Genomic DNA, 17,344 nt, shown 5'->3' with positions numbered 1-17,344 from the left:
CAAAGGTCCATCTAGCCCAGTGTCCTGTCTGCCGACAGCGGCCAATGCCAGGTGCCCCAGAGGGAATCATCAAGTGATCCATCCCATTCCCAGCTGCTGGCAAACAGAGGCTAGGGACACCATCCCTGCCCAGCCTGGCTACTAGCCATCAATGGACCAATCCTCCATGAACTTATCTAGTTCTAGGAGCTGTCATGGGGCATGCTGCCTGGGCCTTGGACAAGTGCACAAGGGCTGGGCATGCTCCCCGTGCCCCTCTCTCCCCCGTGGCACCCTCTTGCCTGTGGTCACCCAGAGTCGGCGGCAAAGCCAGGGCACTCAGGCGTTCGCAGCCTCTCACGCTCCGCCCCGGAGGCGACACTGTCCCCCTCAGCCCTGCAGTAATTAAACCTCCTCTGAAAGCCGCTGTAAGAAGGTGCCACGCTGGAGAGGGGGGAGCTGCTGCTGTTGTCAAAGCCCAGCAGAACCCTCATTGTGTGCGCTGAAAGCAATCACTTCAATACCTTCGGAGAACACGGCTTGAGCCGTAAAACGCTCCGCTAAGCTCAGCAAAGGCATAAAAGGCCGCTGAGCGCTCCGCAGAGCCTTGGCTTTCATTCGTAGTCAGCAGGACTGTTGGTGTCTCTTGGTTTCTCCCTCCTGCGGCCACACACCCTCATGCAGGGGGGACATTAGCTGGGGAGGCCAAGGGCTGGTCTCTGCTGGCCCGGCCCAGCCTGTGCTGCGCGATGCTAGCGTTGGGCCCCATCCTGCTTGTCCACCCCGGAGAGGAGCGTCGGGATTTCAGGGACTGGCGTTAAAGTCATGGCAGGCTGATGAGGAAGGTGCTCCAAGTTCCACGTTTGAAAAGCCACCCACCCCTGGCCAAAAAATGTTAAGATGTTTTTAAAAACCTTGAGCCCCAATTTAGTTCATTTAATTTAATTTTCTAGGCCCTATATAAACACATGGGGACAAAGGTATCCCTTGTGTAACTCCATTCGCTTCACTGGAGTCGTTACACCAGGCAAAATTTGGCCCAAGATTCCTCCTCCCCCCGGCTCTGCCATAGGGCTCTGCATGATTCTGAAGAGAGGGAAAACTGGGGAGGTAGCACATTGCAGGCGACTCTCCAGGCATGCTTGGCCTGAGTGATTTGGGCGCTTGCAGGATCCCTGAGTGCCTGTGCATGGGAGGGTCAGCCGCCCAGTCCAGTAACTGCCCAGCCCTGTTAACCAGGCCCTCAGCCGCACAGTGCCAGCCGAGGCAGCATGCAGCCTCCTTCGTGCCCGTTAGCTCTTTCTCTGGGAAAGCTCCGGAAAGGCAGCCGAGCCGCGCTGATGAGTCAATGAACAGCAATGCGTGAGGGCATGCAGGCCGGAGACTAGGCAGAGGCTGCTGGTGAGCCAGGCTGTAGGTTGCCAGGGGCATGGGGCATACGGGCATGCTACAGTGGCACAGGACACAGTCCCTGGGCACCGGCAGCAGTGGCCTGGTGAGAGGCGGAGGCTGTGCAGGGCGAGGGGCAGAGGCCGGGAATGTTGGCATCTGCTGCTTCGTGCATGGAGGAGAAGGTGCCGCTTGTCGGACCTGGGAAGTAGGAAGGAGCTGTGAAGAGGGCTGGTGCCAGCCGCACGCCCGCACGCCCCAGCTGCTGGTAGAGCTGGCATCACAGCACCGATCCTGCTCCCTCCACACTGTGACTTGCCTTGGAGGGGTGGAAAGGGCCCTTGGCATGGGCCCGCTTGCGCCGGCGAGTCTCCGGGAGCTCAGCAAGGGGACTTGGTTCAGAGCCAGCTCGGCCCCATGCCCAGCGGTGTCAGGGAGGTGTGTGCTGGGTCGGTGCCAGGAGGAGTGAGCCGTGCTGTGCAGAGGATGTGGGATTGGTGCATGCACCGGATCCTGCACTGGCCTTGGGGCAGAACAGTCCAGAGGATCCCAAGGGATCCAGTGATTACACCGGCCTGGGCCATGCTGCTGTACATCCCGGCTGGGTCCAGCCAGGCCGGTCCCGGGGCAGACGTTGCCTCCCTGGGCAGGTGCTGCCCTATGCTGGGCAGGGGTTGTGGGGAGCTGGGACCAGGAGTCCTCCCCATTGTCCCCTCATGCTGATCTCCTGCTCAGGACATTGCCCCGAGGCAGCAGGGTGCCCTGCAGGGGAGAGCCCCCGATGCGCTGGGTATCGGGGCTCAGCCTGGTCCTGCAGATCCAGGCTCCAAAGCATTTGCCCAAAATAAAGCACATGGAAAACAGTGCATGAGGCTGGGCGAGGCCAGAGCAAGGGAGCTGACAGGCAGGTATATGCCAGGCGGAGGAAGGGGGGCTGGCAGACAGGTGTGTGCCAGGCGGGGGAAGGGGGGCTGACAGGCAGGTGTGTGCCAGGCAGGGGAAGGGGAGCTGACAGGCAGGTATATGCCAGGCGGAGGAAGGGGAGCTGACAGGCAGGTATATGCCAGGCGGGGGAAGGGGAGCTGACAGGCAGGTATATGCCAGGCGGGGGAAGGGGGGCTGACAGGCAGGTATATGCCAGGCGGGGGAAGGGGAGCTGACAGGCAGGTGTGTGCCAGGCAGGGGAAGGGGAGCTGGCAGACAGGTATATGCCAGGCGGGGGAAGGGGAGCTGACAGACAGGTGTGTGCCAGGCAGGGGAAGGGGAGCTGGCAGACAGGTATATGCCAGGCGGGGGAAGGGGAGCTGACAGACAGGTATATGCCAGGCGGAGGAAGGGGGGCTGGCAGACAGGTATATGCCAGGCGGGGGAAGGGGAGCTGACAGGCAGGTATATGCCAGGCGGAGGAAGGGGGGCTGGCAGACAGGTGTGTGCCAGGCGGGGGAAGGGGGGCTGACAGGCAGGTATATGCCAGGCGGGGGAAGGGGAGCTGACAGGCAGGTGTGTGCCAGGCAGGGGAAGGGGAGCTGGCAGACAGGTATATGCCAGGCGGAGGAAGGGGAGCTGGCAGACAGGTGTGTGCCAGGCGGGGGAAGGGGGGCTGACAGGCAGGTGTGTGCCAGGCGGAGGAAGGGGGGCTGGCAGACAGGTGTGTGCCAGGCGGGGGAAGGGGGGCTGACAGGCAGGTGTGTGCCAGGCAGAGGAAGGGGAGCTGGCAGACAGGTATATGCCAGGCGGGGAAAGGGGGGCTGACAGGCAGGTATATGCCAGGCGGAGGAAGGGGGGCTGACAGGCAGGTGTTTGCCAGGCGGGGGAAGGGGAGCTGACTGGCAGGTGTGTGCCAGGTGGAGGAAGGGGAGCTGGCAGACAGGTATATGCCAGGTGGGGGCTGACAGGCAGGTGTGTGCCAGGCAGGGGAAGGGGGCTGACAGGCAGGTGTATGCGAGGAAGGGGTTGGCATTCATGCATATGCCAGGCAAAGGGGGGCAGCAGGCAGGTGTATCCCAGGTGAGGGGGAGAATGAAAAAACCAAACTGCTTGACTCTTCCTTCCGCCAGCCACTGCACCTGCCTTGCTGCTCTCCTTACCAGTGCCGGGACGGGGAGCTCCCGTCCATCCTCCTCAGCCAGCGACTCCTCAGAACTGAGCCCAGGGCCATGAATGGCAAAGCCTCATCCTTAGCCAGCCGCGGGCCCCCACAACACCCTGCACCCCCACTCACCCCAGCCACTCCCGGAACCCTCTGCCCCCCGGAGCGCTCGCCCCTCGGCTCCCTGCCTCGGCCTTTGCAGCCCATATCAGCATTGACCTCCCCAGCTGTCTGCTCCCCGTGTCCCAGCGCAGGGCACCCAGCAGCCCGGCTATGGGGCAGGAAGGGATGTGCCGGTTACACGGCGCCATGTGGGGGCTGAGCTCGCAGCAGGAGGGGGAGCGGCAGAGGCAGGGCAAGGGGCGGGGGGGTGTCCAGGGGTAGGAGGCTCTGAGCAGCGAGCCGGGAGCAGGCCTGTGTGTGAGTGCCGGGGCCGTGGGCGAGTGTCCGAGCGTCTGCCTGGAATAACCCAGCTGCTCTGGGGGGCAGCTGAAGGCCGGGCCGTGACTTCCCTGGTCTGGCTGGCCCCGAGGGGCCCATCCGTGGGCTCTGCCGTGCTTCTGTGCAGAGCTGAGCCTGGGGCACGGCCGGTCCTTCCCAGGGGGTCATTAGCTCTGCAGTCTGCGCCCTGCCGTACCGCCCTGGGCACCGCGGGGATGAAGCGCCCCAGCAGGTGGCACCGCAGGGGGCCAAGCAGGACTGGCAAGCGAATACCTCGTTCCGCCGCTAATTGTCAGTGCGGTGAGTGGTGAGCAGCACGCGGGCAAGGAGCCAGCAGGCGGAGGGGGGGCCCCAGGACCAGGGAGGGGGCCGGAGATGGAGCCTTTTGAGATGAAATGTCAGGCGGGGGGGTGGGGCGGCAGCAGGAGCCAGCCCCAGGTGCTCGGGAACAGCCGGGCTGTGGAGCCGTGGAGGTTGCCAGAGGCCGGGCTTGGGGGGGCTCCCACTGCAGCCGGGCTTGGGGGGGAGCCACAGAACACAGGGGCTCTGGGCTGGGGGCCTCCTGTCCCATCCTCTGTCTCGCAGGCGGAGCTTCTGCTGCCTCGTCCCCCACCCCACTACGAAACCTCCCGAATTTCACGGGGCCGGAATTCCAGCTTCCTCCAGCCACCCCATTAGTCGGCTGTAGCCTTGTCAGATACACACACCTAGGGAGAGACGTGCGCACACGCGTGGGAGAGGCGTGTGCACACACACCTAGGGAGAGACGTGCGCACACACATGTGGGAGAGACATGCGCACACGCGTGGGAGAGGCGGGTGTGCACACACCCAGGGAGAGGTGTGCGCACACACGCGTGGGAGAGATGTGCACACCCCCCCGGGGAGAGGCGTGCACACATGTGGGAGAGGCGTGCACACACACATGTGGGAGAGGCGTGCGCACACACATCTAGGGAGAGACGTGCGCACACACATGTGGGAGAGGCGTGCGCGCACACACCTAGGGAGAGACGTGCGCACACACATGTGGGAGAGGTGTGCGCACACACACCTAGGGAGAGACGTGCGCACACACAAAGCCCTTGACACACAGCTGCACAAAGGCGGCCCCACGCACACCTGCCCGGCGAAGGCAAGTGGCTTTCAGGAACAAACTGCCTGCGTTGTGGAGGCCCCTCTCCAGCTGGCGCACATGCAGCTGCTACATGGCGATTAAATGGCCCCTTCTTTTAAATCCATATCTCCTGCTGATTAGAATTAAAACAGGAACAGAACATTGGCTGCAGCGGGGAGTGGGGATGGCAGTCAGCGGCGGCTGCTAATCGGAGCCATCGTCTAGGTAACTTCTAGCCAGGCACCGTTTGGCCCCGGGCAGGCTCTGCACCGAGACCAGACTGGACGCTTTTCTCCGTCCAGCCCTGAAGAATCAGGAGGGGGTTGAAGCAAACCCCACCTAGACTCTAAACTGAGCCTGGCCAAATTCTGACCGTGCTGGGAGGAAGTGGGGGGCGGGGTCACCTGGAGACAGCAGCGCTCCCCAACCATGTGCTTGCAAACAGACTTAGCCATACCCCCGTCCAGCTGTCCAACCCCCGTGGGAGCACTGGCTCCCAGATCCGCTCTGATCCCATGTGGGTGCACAGGGGCAGGGGGTTCCTTGACTTCTTTTCCTTCCGTTCTCCCACTCACAACAGACCTGAATTTCACCTCTCGTCCAAAAGGACTGCCATTGCTGAGAACAATACATTTGTATAGGGCCTACACAAAAACAGTGTGTGGCACTCATGAGCTCCCTCTACTTGCAGTGCCATGTAAAGGAAGCAAACAAGCTGGTTCCAGAAAGGTATTGGGGGTGGCTATCGGTGTCTGGCAACCAGAAACAGAGGGCATCGAAGGGAACGCCAAGCTGCCAGGAGAGGAGTGACCAGTGGAGAGGGGACCCTCTAGCCATCTGTCTTGTGGCTTTATGCTGCCACCCATCACCATGGTATCTGGGGGCCTTCCATGTACAATCAGTAACCTAGTGGACTTCCTGGCGTCTCTGGCACATCTCAGCTTGGGGTAGGGTCGTTGGGTTTTTCAGTTGGCTGGTTGGTGTTTTGTTTTGGGGGGTGAGCAGGGTGTAGGACTCAAAGGGGGGTTCCCAGTGGCTGTTATCCATGGTAGAATGGTGTTTCCAAATGGGAAGGTCTTGCAACATTTCCTGAAGCTGCCCAGCTTCTGGGTTCCCTGGTAGAGGCAGCTTTGTCCCCGGCTCTTGCGCTCTGCCCACTCTCAGGGATCCCTGTGGCCACGTGCTCACCCAGGGGGAAGGGACGACCCTCCCTGGCGAGCTAGAGGCGAGAGACATTTTTGGAAACTGATGCTGCCTGGTCACCAAGCTTAGCGAAGAGTCCAGTGGGCCCTGCGGCTTAGTGGCACCTGATGAACGGGGCCATGAGCCCCGATGGAAGGCGGAGACGAGCATGTCCCCTCTCCGACCAGCACTGCTGGGTTCCGTGGGCGCCAGCTGCTCTCCTGCCGGCTGCTTGGTAGTGCCGGTGGTTGCGTCGGGTGAGACTGAGATGGTTGCGTGCCACGGCAGCCAAGCCTGTGGTATCTCCCTCTCGGGGAGCTATTGAAGGGAAGCGAGGAGAGTCTGGATCCCCGCAGCACCCCGCCGGCGAGAGCCTTCGGGGACGGGGAGCCGTTACCCATTAGCAGAGAGTGGGGAATCAGGACTCTCCAGCTCTCGGCCTGGCCCTGGAAGGAGGCTCAACCCACTGCTCAGGGCAGTGGATTGGGGGTCAGGACTCCTGGGTCCTGTTACCTGCCCTACCACTGACTCCCTGCATGACCTTGAGAAAAAATCCCTCCTCCCCCGTGCCTCAGTTTCTTCATTTGTAAAACAGGGATGGTGAAATCTATCCACGTCTGGGGGGAGGGGACAGGGAGGTGCCCAGGCCTGTCTGCCCATCGCTGAGATCCTTGCGTGGGGGGGGAGGGAAGCAGAGGGAGCAAAGCGCATCTTGCAGCAGAAAGGCAGGTAGCCGGGAGCGGGGCCAGCACTGCAGCCCTTGCGGGGTGGAGGGGACTGTGCTGCGTGGGGCTGGCCCTGCACCACTGCACGGCCTGCAAGTTGGGGGTGTCCCCCCCTTGCCGCCCATAGACTCTCCCCGCTCTTTGGCCCCCAGGGAGAAGGGGAAGGAAGCGATTAGCGCGGGAAGGGAAGGGAGCACCAGACAAGACGAGGCCTGTAATTTCCACCCAACAAGCAGCCGAGTGGGGAGAACAACAATAATTAACATAATCAGAAAGCCGGGCCGCCGGCGCAGCCCTTGGCAGCACGGCTGTGGCACGGGGGCTGCCTGGCTGTGCCGGGGCGCCCCCTGCTGGGGAGATGGGCTGCCTGCCCCGGGGGGGTGGGGATGGAGCTGCTGCCCTGGGGGAAGCCACAGGCCCCTCTGCACAGAGGAAGGTGCCCGAATCCCCTGGGCAGAGGGGAGGGCGGCGAGTTCAGGTTCCACATGGTGTGATGGGGGCTGCTCCTGTTAGCCCCAGACAGGCAACGCTGCCAGCTTCCCCCCTGCCCAGCCATGCCGCGGGGAGGGCTCCCTTCCCCGCCCGAGCCCTTGCTGGCTCCAGCGGCACGGGGCCCGTGTCGCTCACGCTGGTGCTCAGAAGGGAACCTGGGCACAGAGTGAGGCACGGCCCAGTTTTTAGCACCTTTATGAACACGTGAAAGTGCTCTAGAGCTCCCATACGCCAAGGGGGAGAGGGAAACCCCCGTCTGACTGCAGGGCACAGCCCGGGGGCGGGGTGAGGCTGGGGGGGGGCAAGGCACAGAGGGATGGGGGCAGGGCAGGGCAGACCTGGGGGTAGGATGTAGAGCCAGGGGGCAGGGCAGAGCTGGGGGGCAGGGCGCAGAGGGATGGGGGGCAGGGCAGAGCTGGGGGTCAAGGCACAGAGGGATGGGGGCAGGGCGGAGCTGGGGGTCAGGACACAGAGGGATGGGGAGCAGGGCAGAGCTGGGGGGCAGGGCGCAGAGGGATGGGGGGCAGGGCAGAGCTGGGGGGCAGGGCACAGAGGGATGGGGGCATGGATGGGGAGCAGGGCAGGGCAGAGCTGGGGGGCAGGGCGCAGAGGGATGGGGGGCAGGGCACAGAGGGTTGGGGAGCAGGGCAGAGCTGGGGGTCAGGGCACAGAGGGATGGGAGGCAGGGATGGGGGGCAGGGCAGGGCAGAACCAGGAGCAGGGCAGAGCTGGGGGGCAGGGCACAGAGGGATGGGGGGCAGGGCAGAGCTGGGGGACAGGGCACAGAGGGATGGGGAGCAGGGCAGAGCTGGGGGTCAGGGCACAGAGGGATGGGGGCAGGGATGGGGAGCAGGGCAGGGCAGAACCAGGAGCATGGCAGAGCTGGGGGACAGGGCACAGAGGGATGGGGAGCAGGGCAGAGCTGGGGGACAGGGCACAGAGGGATGGGGAGCAGGACAGAGCTGGGGGTCAGGGCACAGAGGGATGGGGGGCAGGGATGGGGAGCAGGGCAGGGCAGAACCAGGAGCAGGGCAGAGCTGGGGGACAGGGCACAGAGGGATGGGGAGCAGGGCAGAGCTGGGGGACAGGGCACAGAGGGATGGGGGGCAGGGCAGAGCTGGGGGGCAGAGCGCAGAGGGATGGGGGGCAGGGCAGAGCTGGGGGACAGGGCGCAGAGGGATGGGGGGCAGGGCAGAGCTGGGGGGCAGGGCACAGAGGGATGGGGGGGCAGGGCAGAGCTGGGGGGCAGGGCAGAGCGGGGGGGCAGGGCGCAGAGGGATGGGGAGCAGGGCAGAGCTGGGGGGCAGGGCGCAGAGGGATGGGGGGCAGGGCAGAGCTGGGGGACAGGGCACAGAGGGATGGGGAGCAGGGCAGAGCTGGGGGTCAGGGCACAGAGGGATGGGGGCAGGGATGGGGAGCAGGGCAGGGCAGAACCAGGAGCATGGCAGAGCTGGGGGACAGGGCACAGAGGGATGGGGAGCAGGGCAGAGCTGGGGGACAGGGCACAGAGGGATGGGGAGCAGGACAGAGCTGGGGGTCAGGGCACAGAGGGATGGGGGGCAGGGATGGGGAGCAGGGCAGGGCAGAACCAGGAGCAGGGCAGAGCTGGGGGACAGGGCACAGAGGGATGGGGAGCAGGGCAGAGCTGGGGGACAGGGCACAGAGGGATGGGGGGCAGGGCAGAGCTGGGGGGCAGGGCGCAGAGGGATGGGGGGCAGGGCAGAGCTGGGGGACAGGGCGCAGAGGGATGGGGGGCAGGGCAGAGCTGGGGGGCAGGGCACAGAGGGATGGGGGGGCAGGGCAGAGCTGGGGGGCAGGGCAGAGCGGGGGGGCAGGGCGCAGAGGGATGGGGAGCAGGGCAGAGCTGGGGGGCAGGGCGCAGAGGGATGGGGGGCAGGGCAGAGCTGGGGGGCAGGGCGCAGAGGGATGGGGGGCAGGGCAGAGCTGGGGGACAGGGCGCAGAGGGATGGGGGGCAGGGCAGAGCTGGGGGGCAGGGCGCAGAGGGATGGGGGGCAGGGCAGAGCTGGGGGGCAGGGCGCAGAGGGATGGGGAGCAGGGCAGAGCTGGGGGGCAGGGCAGAGCTGGGGGGCAGGGCGCAGAGGGATGGGGGAGCTGCTGTTCCGCTGGGCATGTGCGGGGAGGAGACTGCAGCCCTGGTACTGGACCCTGGAAGCCCTGGGGCATCTCTCCGTGGAGCTAGTCCATTCTGCGGCCGCTGCATCCTTCTCTTCTCGGACTCCTCTGGACGGAAGCAGCCAAACTCCACCCCTTGGGGCTGCCCCCTCCTCTGCCCCCCAAAGTCAGGCTGTATCCCTCCAGCCACAGTCATCGTGGAGCACAGCCATCCACGGGGCGCTCTCTGGGCGCCCCGCCCACCAGCACATCCCTGCCTTCCCTGCGCAGTCAGAGACAAATGCCCTACGCCCATTGCCTGTCTCTGCCAGGCAGCGGGACCGCAAGGAGACAGCAGAGTGGGAGGAGGAGCTAGACGTGTAGCTGAGTCAGCCTGGGGGCCCTGGCACCTTGCGATCTCTCTGGGCAGCCTCAGTGAGACGCTCACTGGCTCAGCGGCCTGGGGCTGTACCCGGCATGCGGCTGACTGGCACCTGGGTGGATGTTCAGCTCTGGATTATTCGTTGTGTGTATCACAGTCTTGCCTTGGAACCAGCCGGCGCCCACGGAGCCATTGGGCTGGGTGCGCTGAGACATGGGCTGGATAACTCTGCAGGGCCAGGCCCTGACCTCTCCCTAGGCAGGACAGATCCCGGGTTGGGAGGACGGGCGAGGTCACCCAAGCACAGTGGGCGGAGGGCTGGCTTACAAGCATGGGGTTGGCTTGGGTTAGTTATTGTTGCAGTGGGTCGCTGTTGAGGGGTTCTCCGCCACGTGTTAGGAAAAGAAGGTTTTTAACCTTAAACTCCACACTCCCTCCGAAACCCCCACCTGGGGGGCGCTTGTGGGGGGAGGGGCATCCATTCCTCATTCCATTTCACGCTTTGCGCCGCCTGCGTCGGAGACGCCACGTTCCGGGTCTGGGCAGGAACAAAGCGATCGCATTCTCTCTTGGCAGTCCCAGGGTGCCTCACTAAAGCGGGCAGCTGGCACCCCACGGAGTGCCCATGACCTGCTAAATAATGGGGTTAGCCCCAGAGCCCCCCCCCCAGCTGGGCCTGAGCGCTGTACCGCTGCCTGGCGAGCCCCACGCACTGCACGGTGCAGAACGGAGCGGCAAGGAGCCGTCCTCCGCCAGCGAGCTGCTTTTTAGCAATTAGCCGTTATGCTCCTCAGGAGGCCTGGCAGCTGGAATTAATTCAGCATCTGAATGTCCTTAATAGTATTTGTTCTGTGTGTTTCTAATGAAACTGCTGCATGGGGCAGGTGCTGCTGGTCCCCGAGGGGCCGTTACCCCGGCACAGGGCACTGAACCCAGAAAAGGAGACAGGCAGCATCTCTGCTCTGCTGCAGAACGGGGCCCGACAAGCTACGGGCGCCGGATCCCTCCCTGGCTTCATTCTGTGGACCGCAGGGATGAATGTGGCCCACTAGCTTTGCGTTTCGGGACCCCCGACAGAGCAGGCAGGGCTGTCTGCAGGACAGGTCAGCAATCAGCCAGGAAGCCCATCCTCAAAAGCTGTCCAAGCCTGATGCTCCAGCCTGGAAACCTTCAGACTTTGGGCTTGCACTAGCCCAAGCCCTGAAGGTCTGGAGCTGGGTGTGAAGGACTCATACCCCTGAATGAAAAACACACTTGGAACCAAGTCAGGCCGTTTGCTGAAAAGAGAGCCCCAGAGCTCAGCTCCTGGCCAGGTCGTGGGCTAGCCTGCCAAGTCCCCCATGCACATGTACTGGGGGAGGGGTGTTTGCCAATGCACACACACACCTTGCACACATGCACCGAGTTACTCACGCCCCTACAATCCCAAGCCCTGGGCTAAAGCATCGGGGTCTGGGCCTGCCGCCAAGCACGGGGTGAAAAACACTCCTGCAGCTCTCGCTCTGTTGCAGACGTTTCTAGTGTGCCCCTCACCATAGTATCTAGTCACTGCGATCGCCCTTCATGCACCGACAAGCCCAGAGGTGGGAACTTTGCTCCGTTTAGAAGCATTTGGGCTGGAACAAAAACTCGAGGCAGTGACTCGTCCGCCGGACAGGAACAGGCCCACGGACGGTTTCCAAACGCCTCCTGAAACAGTCGCTCTTCAGCCCCTGAGCTGAGGGTCGTGGCCCTGTCAGAGAGGCAGCAAATTCCTGACTTGACGGTAGCCAGGGATTGTGGCCTGCCAGCTGGCACAGCCACTGTCCTGTGACACTCACGAGTGCCCCCGCTCATCCCTTCTGAGCAGCTCCAACCCTGGCTCATATGGCATGCAATGAGCCTCTGCAGAATCTGGCTCCCCGCTTCTCTCGCCCAGCGTCCTTGCCAGCAGCTGTCGCTCCTCACCACGGGGTCTGCGACAACGCAGCAGAGAAGTGGGGATAGTGCACACCCTGCCTTTCAGCAACGACTTTCCATCCTTCTGGGGCCCCGCTCTCGGTCCTGAGCAGCACTCGGACTCGTCCGACAAAGCTGTTATCGAATGAACAGTCCAGGGCGCCCCCGGATCTTCACAGGCCGTCTCTGCAGACACGATCACACGCGTTCGTAAAATCAAGGCAGTCAAAAACCATCTCCTGCTCGTATTCTAAGCCTGTCTCAATAAGTCTCCTCCAGGCAAAATTCTGGCCCGAACACGACCTGATAGATCAAAATCCAGCCTGTCCTTCCCTGGGTACTTTATCAATAACACTTTTCATCCTATTCAAAATACTAATACAAAACACTTTTGCAGTAGACTGGAGTGTCCCACCTCTGCCGTTATCACAAATAACCTGGTCCCCCTTTGTGGGGATTTTGCAGATAACCCCTCTTCTCCGTTTCTCGGGACAGATCTCCCTTTTTGTACAACGTGCCACATGTCATTCGCCAGCACTTCCTCAGCATTCCAGCACCTATCTTACCAGGGCCTGGGGCGCTCCCAATCTTCAGTTGGTTTTGATGATCTTAGTGCCTCTAAGGTCATTGCTTCTAGCGAGATGGATAAATCCACGATTTCGTCACATCTCTCCGTGTGCGTTAGTGGTTCTGGCTGCCTGAGCACCGCTTAGAAATGTTCCCTCCGGCGGGCGCTCTGTCCATCCTCTGGGGTTAAAATTGTACCGGCTCGAGCCTTCGCAATGGCGCACATAGATCAGAGGCAAACTGGGCTTTGTCCAGACAAGGGCTCCGCTGGCAGCTTGCTAAGCTCCTGTGGGCCACAGCTAGCTGGCAGAAACTACAGGTCCCAGCATGCCGTGCTCTGTCTTGACTTGAGCCACCTGGCCGCCCCACAGGCTGCGGCTCTGTGTACGAGAGGATGGTGGGTGGGGGCCCATTGGCCCGGGTGCTGGGCAGACAGCCCCTGCCCGGAGAGCTCCATGGGCTGCACTTCAGCAACAGGCAACGTAATACTCCCTGCCTCTTTCCTCTGAGCCCGACCTGCCTTCCTGCTCCCGCCTGCCCTGGGCGACTGGCCTCCAGCTTGCCCCGGGCAAAGCAGAAATGCTCCCGCGATTGCTGGTCTCCTCAGTGTCTGCAGAATGGATGCACCCCTCCCCCTCCTCTCGCTCCAAGCGGCTCCTGTTCCCTTTGCGCACTCGGTGCTCTGACCCCAGTTCAGCAGGGCCGTCGCCTTCGTTAGGCTGACACTTTCCGACAGGCCGTGCAGGGCGCCCAGGTAGTTAGCCCCGGCTCAATGACTCTCTGAGATGTCCCTCCCCTGCTTTAACGATCCTCTCGTTTCAAATAGCTCCGGAGGGTGCAGCTCCAGCCCCTGCCTGGGAAGCCAGGGCTTTCCCGAGTGCCCGTCGGGGAGACGCTTTCGCTCGTGTGACTGCTGTGTGCATCGGGTACTGAGCAAAAGGCTCGGCAGACTGACCCACTGGCTGTGGTACAGAACTGAGAAGCGAGCAGGCCTGAGCGCACCACGGCTAACGGGTCAGCTTACCAACCTCCGGCACGCACCGGGTACCGGGGAACCTCGGCAGCCATTCCTCCCTGGTCGGGGGCAGCGCACCTCTCTTCCTCACGCTGCCTGCTGGTACAGGCGTGCTGCACACCTGGCCAGCAGCGTGACGTAGTGGGCTGTGCGTAGTGTGTCTAGACAAGCGTGGCAGCATCTCCGATGTTTTGCAGTGGGGGGGGGTTGGCTTGGCTTGCTGGGAGCAATGGGGCCACTGCACCGGAGCAGGTGCAGTTTCGATCCCTACAATGAGCTGGGACCTGCTGCATGAACAGATGCAATGCTGCTGCACCAAGCCATACCCAATGGCGGGGCTGGGGGGATCCACACATCTGTTTGCCGCCTCTAAGAAATGAAGCGATGAGTGTCAGGTGCTCAGCCGGCACTCTGAGCTGCACGGGCCAAGTGCGGTCTGGAAAAAGGGGGAGCAGCTCCCAGTGGAGTCTCTGGGCTAAATTCATCAGTGACCTAACAGGGGGAGGAAACCAGGTGTACATGGTAGTATAGTGTAACTGGCCTCTATCTGGGGGTGTCAGAGCATGTGACAGGCCGTCAGTGTCTTCAGTTGACCCCACTGAAGGAAGCTCCCCTGGGATGGAATTCTCTCCTTATGGCGTGTTTGTGAAGCGCTGAGTATGACAGGGCCCTGGTTGATCATAATTAATAATAGGGGGCTCTGCGGGGTCAGTGAGGCAGGTGGCTCAGAAAGAGGACGTTGGGTGTGGGCTGAGCAGTGCTGAGAGAGGAGCTCCAGCGAGAGCCACGCAGGGGAAGAGTTCCGAGGTGAACTCTGTTCTGTCCTTCACATCTGTGTTGTTAAAGCTGAACAAAGACAGGGGTTCGGACTCTGCGTTCTGTGTAGATTCTAAAGCAAGCGTGGGCAGGTAACTTACACCCGGGGGGGGGGGGGAAAGGGAAGTGTTCCAGAAGAAACACTTCACAAGAGGGTATCAAAGAGGGGACACCTCCTGCCCTTATTTTAATTCCTGCAAGCTCAGTCGTCAACACTCCTAGGGCCCAATTTGTCCGTGGTGTAGGAAACCACAACTCCCAGGGATGTCACCCATGACACCCTCTCACCCTCCTTTACTGTCCCATGTACACTCAAGGCACCACCATCTCTGCCATGGAGAAATCCCTGGAAATCTCTCTCACACACACACCCCAACATGAGTGGAGTGACACCTACACACCACACAGATTGATGGGCACACCTAGCACTCAGCACACGTTAGCACTCATCCACCCCTAACACACACGCATTGCCACACTGTCTGCAAAGTGTCCGGATATTATAGCAAAGTGATCAGCTCCACCGTGAGAGCTGCAGCCCAATTTCCCGTGTAAGCCCTTTGCTAACCTGCCCTTCCCTGGCAAGGCTCCTGCAGCGTTCCATTCACCCACTTGCTGAGTCAAGACATTTTTTCCTGGGGGAGTGAAATATCTATTTTTCCCCATTATCCTCAGTCATGACAAAGGGCGGGTGAGTAGATGTGGTGCTTGGGCTGATAAATTTTCATGACAGTTTTGCAAGGCTGAGTTACTGGGGTTTGAAAAAAGCTTGTGAAGTTATTATAGCAGCGGGGAATACACACACACACACACACACACACACACACAAATGAACATGCCTGCGCACACACATACAGACGCCTGCCAATATGCACAAATGCACACCCAGAGACATGCATTATAAGTATGCGCATACGTACACACACACAGACATGCCCACACCCACAAGTACACACCCTCAAGTACAGGCATCTCTGCACAACTGCAGAGCCACACACAGGCATGGTTATGCAAATGCAAACTCAGATAGACCCACTGCCAGGCCTTCCGCCACCGGCCACCTGGTTTGTAGGACCCACTTGCTTTTCCATACCAGGGCAAAGGTCGCCCCCGCCTTGGCTGCGTTCCCAAAGTCTGTGATCTCTTTCAGTGACCGGCCTATGGGGACACAGCAGGCCCCGGTGTAAAGGAAATCCCCACTTGGCAACACATTTGCTGCCTTCGACATTTGAATTCTTTCCACGTGGGTTTTGTTAAGCCCGGCGCACAAACCACTGTCGTTAGCGTTACTGATTAGCGCTCAGTCTCCACAGCAGAGCCGGGGCTCCTTGCAGGCGCCTCCCAGCCAGGCCTAGTTCCACTACTCAAGACAAATGAAAGGGGGGCTATCGGCTAGAAATCATTAGTAAGTACAGAGCATGGAGCCTCCATTGGCCTGACTCTCCGCCGGCCTGGGCTGAACTCCCGGGGTGTGTTTTGCAAGCGGGAAAGGCAAAGTGAAAGGAGGGGTGGGGGCCTGGGGGGCGGTTAATTCCTGGGCTGCGGGTGTTTGGGAGCGGAAGCGAACGGAGTCGGAGCCACGCGCTCTCCGAACTGCAGCACACCACGATTATCCAGCGGGTCCGTGGTTCTCTCCAGCGTGTTTACACGGCGGTGCGCTGGGATCGGAAATAAAAAGCGGAAACCGGCTGGGCCCCATCCCGCTGTCACTCCTGATTCACACAGTGTGAACTCGAGCAGTCAGAGCCCTCCCCTCCCCCACCCATCCCGCAAACCCGGCAGCCGCCCCGGCCGGAGGCCCGCAGGATTCAGCCCCGACGCGCACCGGGCGCTTGGGAAGGGCGCGGGGCCCCCTTGGCGCTGCCGCAGCGCTGGGGCCGGGGACCCCCAGCAGGTGGAGGCGGCGGAACAACCCGGCGGGCGGGCAGGGCGCCGCGCTGGGGCTGCCGGCCGGCCGGCGGGGCGCAGGGGAGCGAGCTGGCCCCGGGGCTGGGCAGAGGCGCTCCGGGCTGGCGGGGGGAGCCGGGAGCTGCCCACTCGCTCGGGGAGGGGAGAGGCGAGGCAGGCGCGTCAGGGGCTGGGGGGAGGCACCGGCAGGCTGCGGAGCGGAGGGAGGCGGGCTCTGCGCGCAGGGCTGGGGAGCGCTCACTCCCCGCCGGCCACGGGCTGCTGGAGCGTCCCGGGTGAGTGGGTCCCGCGGGCAGCCCCGGAGCGGGAGGGGACGGGGCTTGGCACGGCTGCCCGGGCGCATGGGGACGGGCCCCGCCGCAGGGCTCCGGGGCCAGGGGGTGAGGAGCCCGGCGCGTCCCGCAGCCCCCCGCACCCGCCGCCGCTAGCTGCTGGCAGGGGAAGGAACTTTTGCGCGGAGGAAGCGCGGGTCCCGGCGCGGGGGGGAGCAAACCTGGGAGCCCCGACCCCCCTCCCCCAGCGCAAAGGCAGAGGCTGCCCCGGGGGCCCGTCTGTCCGCGCTGCGGGGCTCCTCGGCGCGGCGGCGGCGGTGGGGGTGTGTGTGCCGGGGTCCCTGCGTGCCCTGCTGGGCTGTGCACGGCGCTGGGCGCTGCCTCCGAGCGCCTGGACCCGCCGGCAGCGCCCGGGCTACTGGCAAAGCCAGTCCAGGATCCCACTGATCGCCCCCCATCCCCGAGCCGCTCGCCCGCCCGGGTCAGCTCGGGGCCACGCTGAGCCGTGCAACGCCCGCTGTGTGTCCCAGCGGCGCTGCCTGGCGCCGGACCCTGCCCGCTGCAGCAGGGCCCTCACCGTCTCCTCGCGGCGGCGGACTAACACGGCTACCCCCTGATACTTGACACGCGAGGAAGGGGACCGGGCCGGGGAACGCGCCTCTCCTGCGGGTGCGGAGCTGGAACAGGGCGCGCGGAGCTCAGCTAGAACTAGGGAGCCGCAGAGCCCCCCGGGAGCCCCCGTCCTGGGCTGGCGACCTGCTCCCTCTCCAGTGTCGGGCGCCCCGCACAGCCCGGCCCGCCTGCCCGTGTGTGAGCCCTTTCCCCGGGCGGGAGACAGCTCCGGGCACGGTCCCCAGTGTCTCCCCGCTGCTCGCGGCGGGGCTCGGCCCGTCTCCCCGGAGCTGCGAGGGGAGCTGGGG

At 63.1% G+C, this 17,344-nt stretch overlaps 1 protein-coding gene across 4 annotated transcripts in view; it reads left to right on the top strand.

Moving 5' to 3' along the window:
- CPLX2 (complexin 2) overlaps nt 1–17,344 on the top strand; it is a 68,990-nt gene that overhangs the window by 35,416 nt on the left and 16,230 nt on the right. Inside the window, exon 1 of one of the 4 annotated variants that reach the window (XM_054038121.1) lies at nt 15,562–15,649. The exons of 2 other annotated variants lie outside the window; for them this stretch is intronic. The gene's annotated coding sequence lies outside the window, so the exon portion shown is untranslated. Of the gene's footprint in view, nt 1–15,561; nt 15,650–16,342; nt 16,428–17,344 lie in introns of those variants that run through there. One more of the 4 variants, XM_054038119.1, reaches the window with a different exon arrangement.

This window comes from Malaclemys terrapin, chromosome 8 (genome assembly GCF_027887155.1).
Source record: "Malaclemys terrapin pileata isolate rMalTer1 chromosome 8, rMalTer1.hap1, whole genome shotgun sequence".
Taxonomy (NCBI): domain Eukaryota; kingdom Metazoa; phylum Chordata; order Testudines; family Emydidae; genus Malaclemys; species Malaclemys terrapin.
The sequence above is the reverse complement of the archived record's forward strand: the minus strand, read 5'-3'. Positions and strand labels throughout refer to the sequence as shown.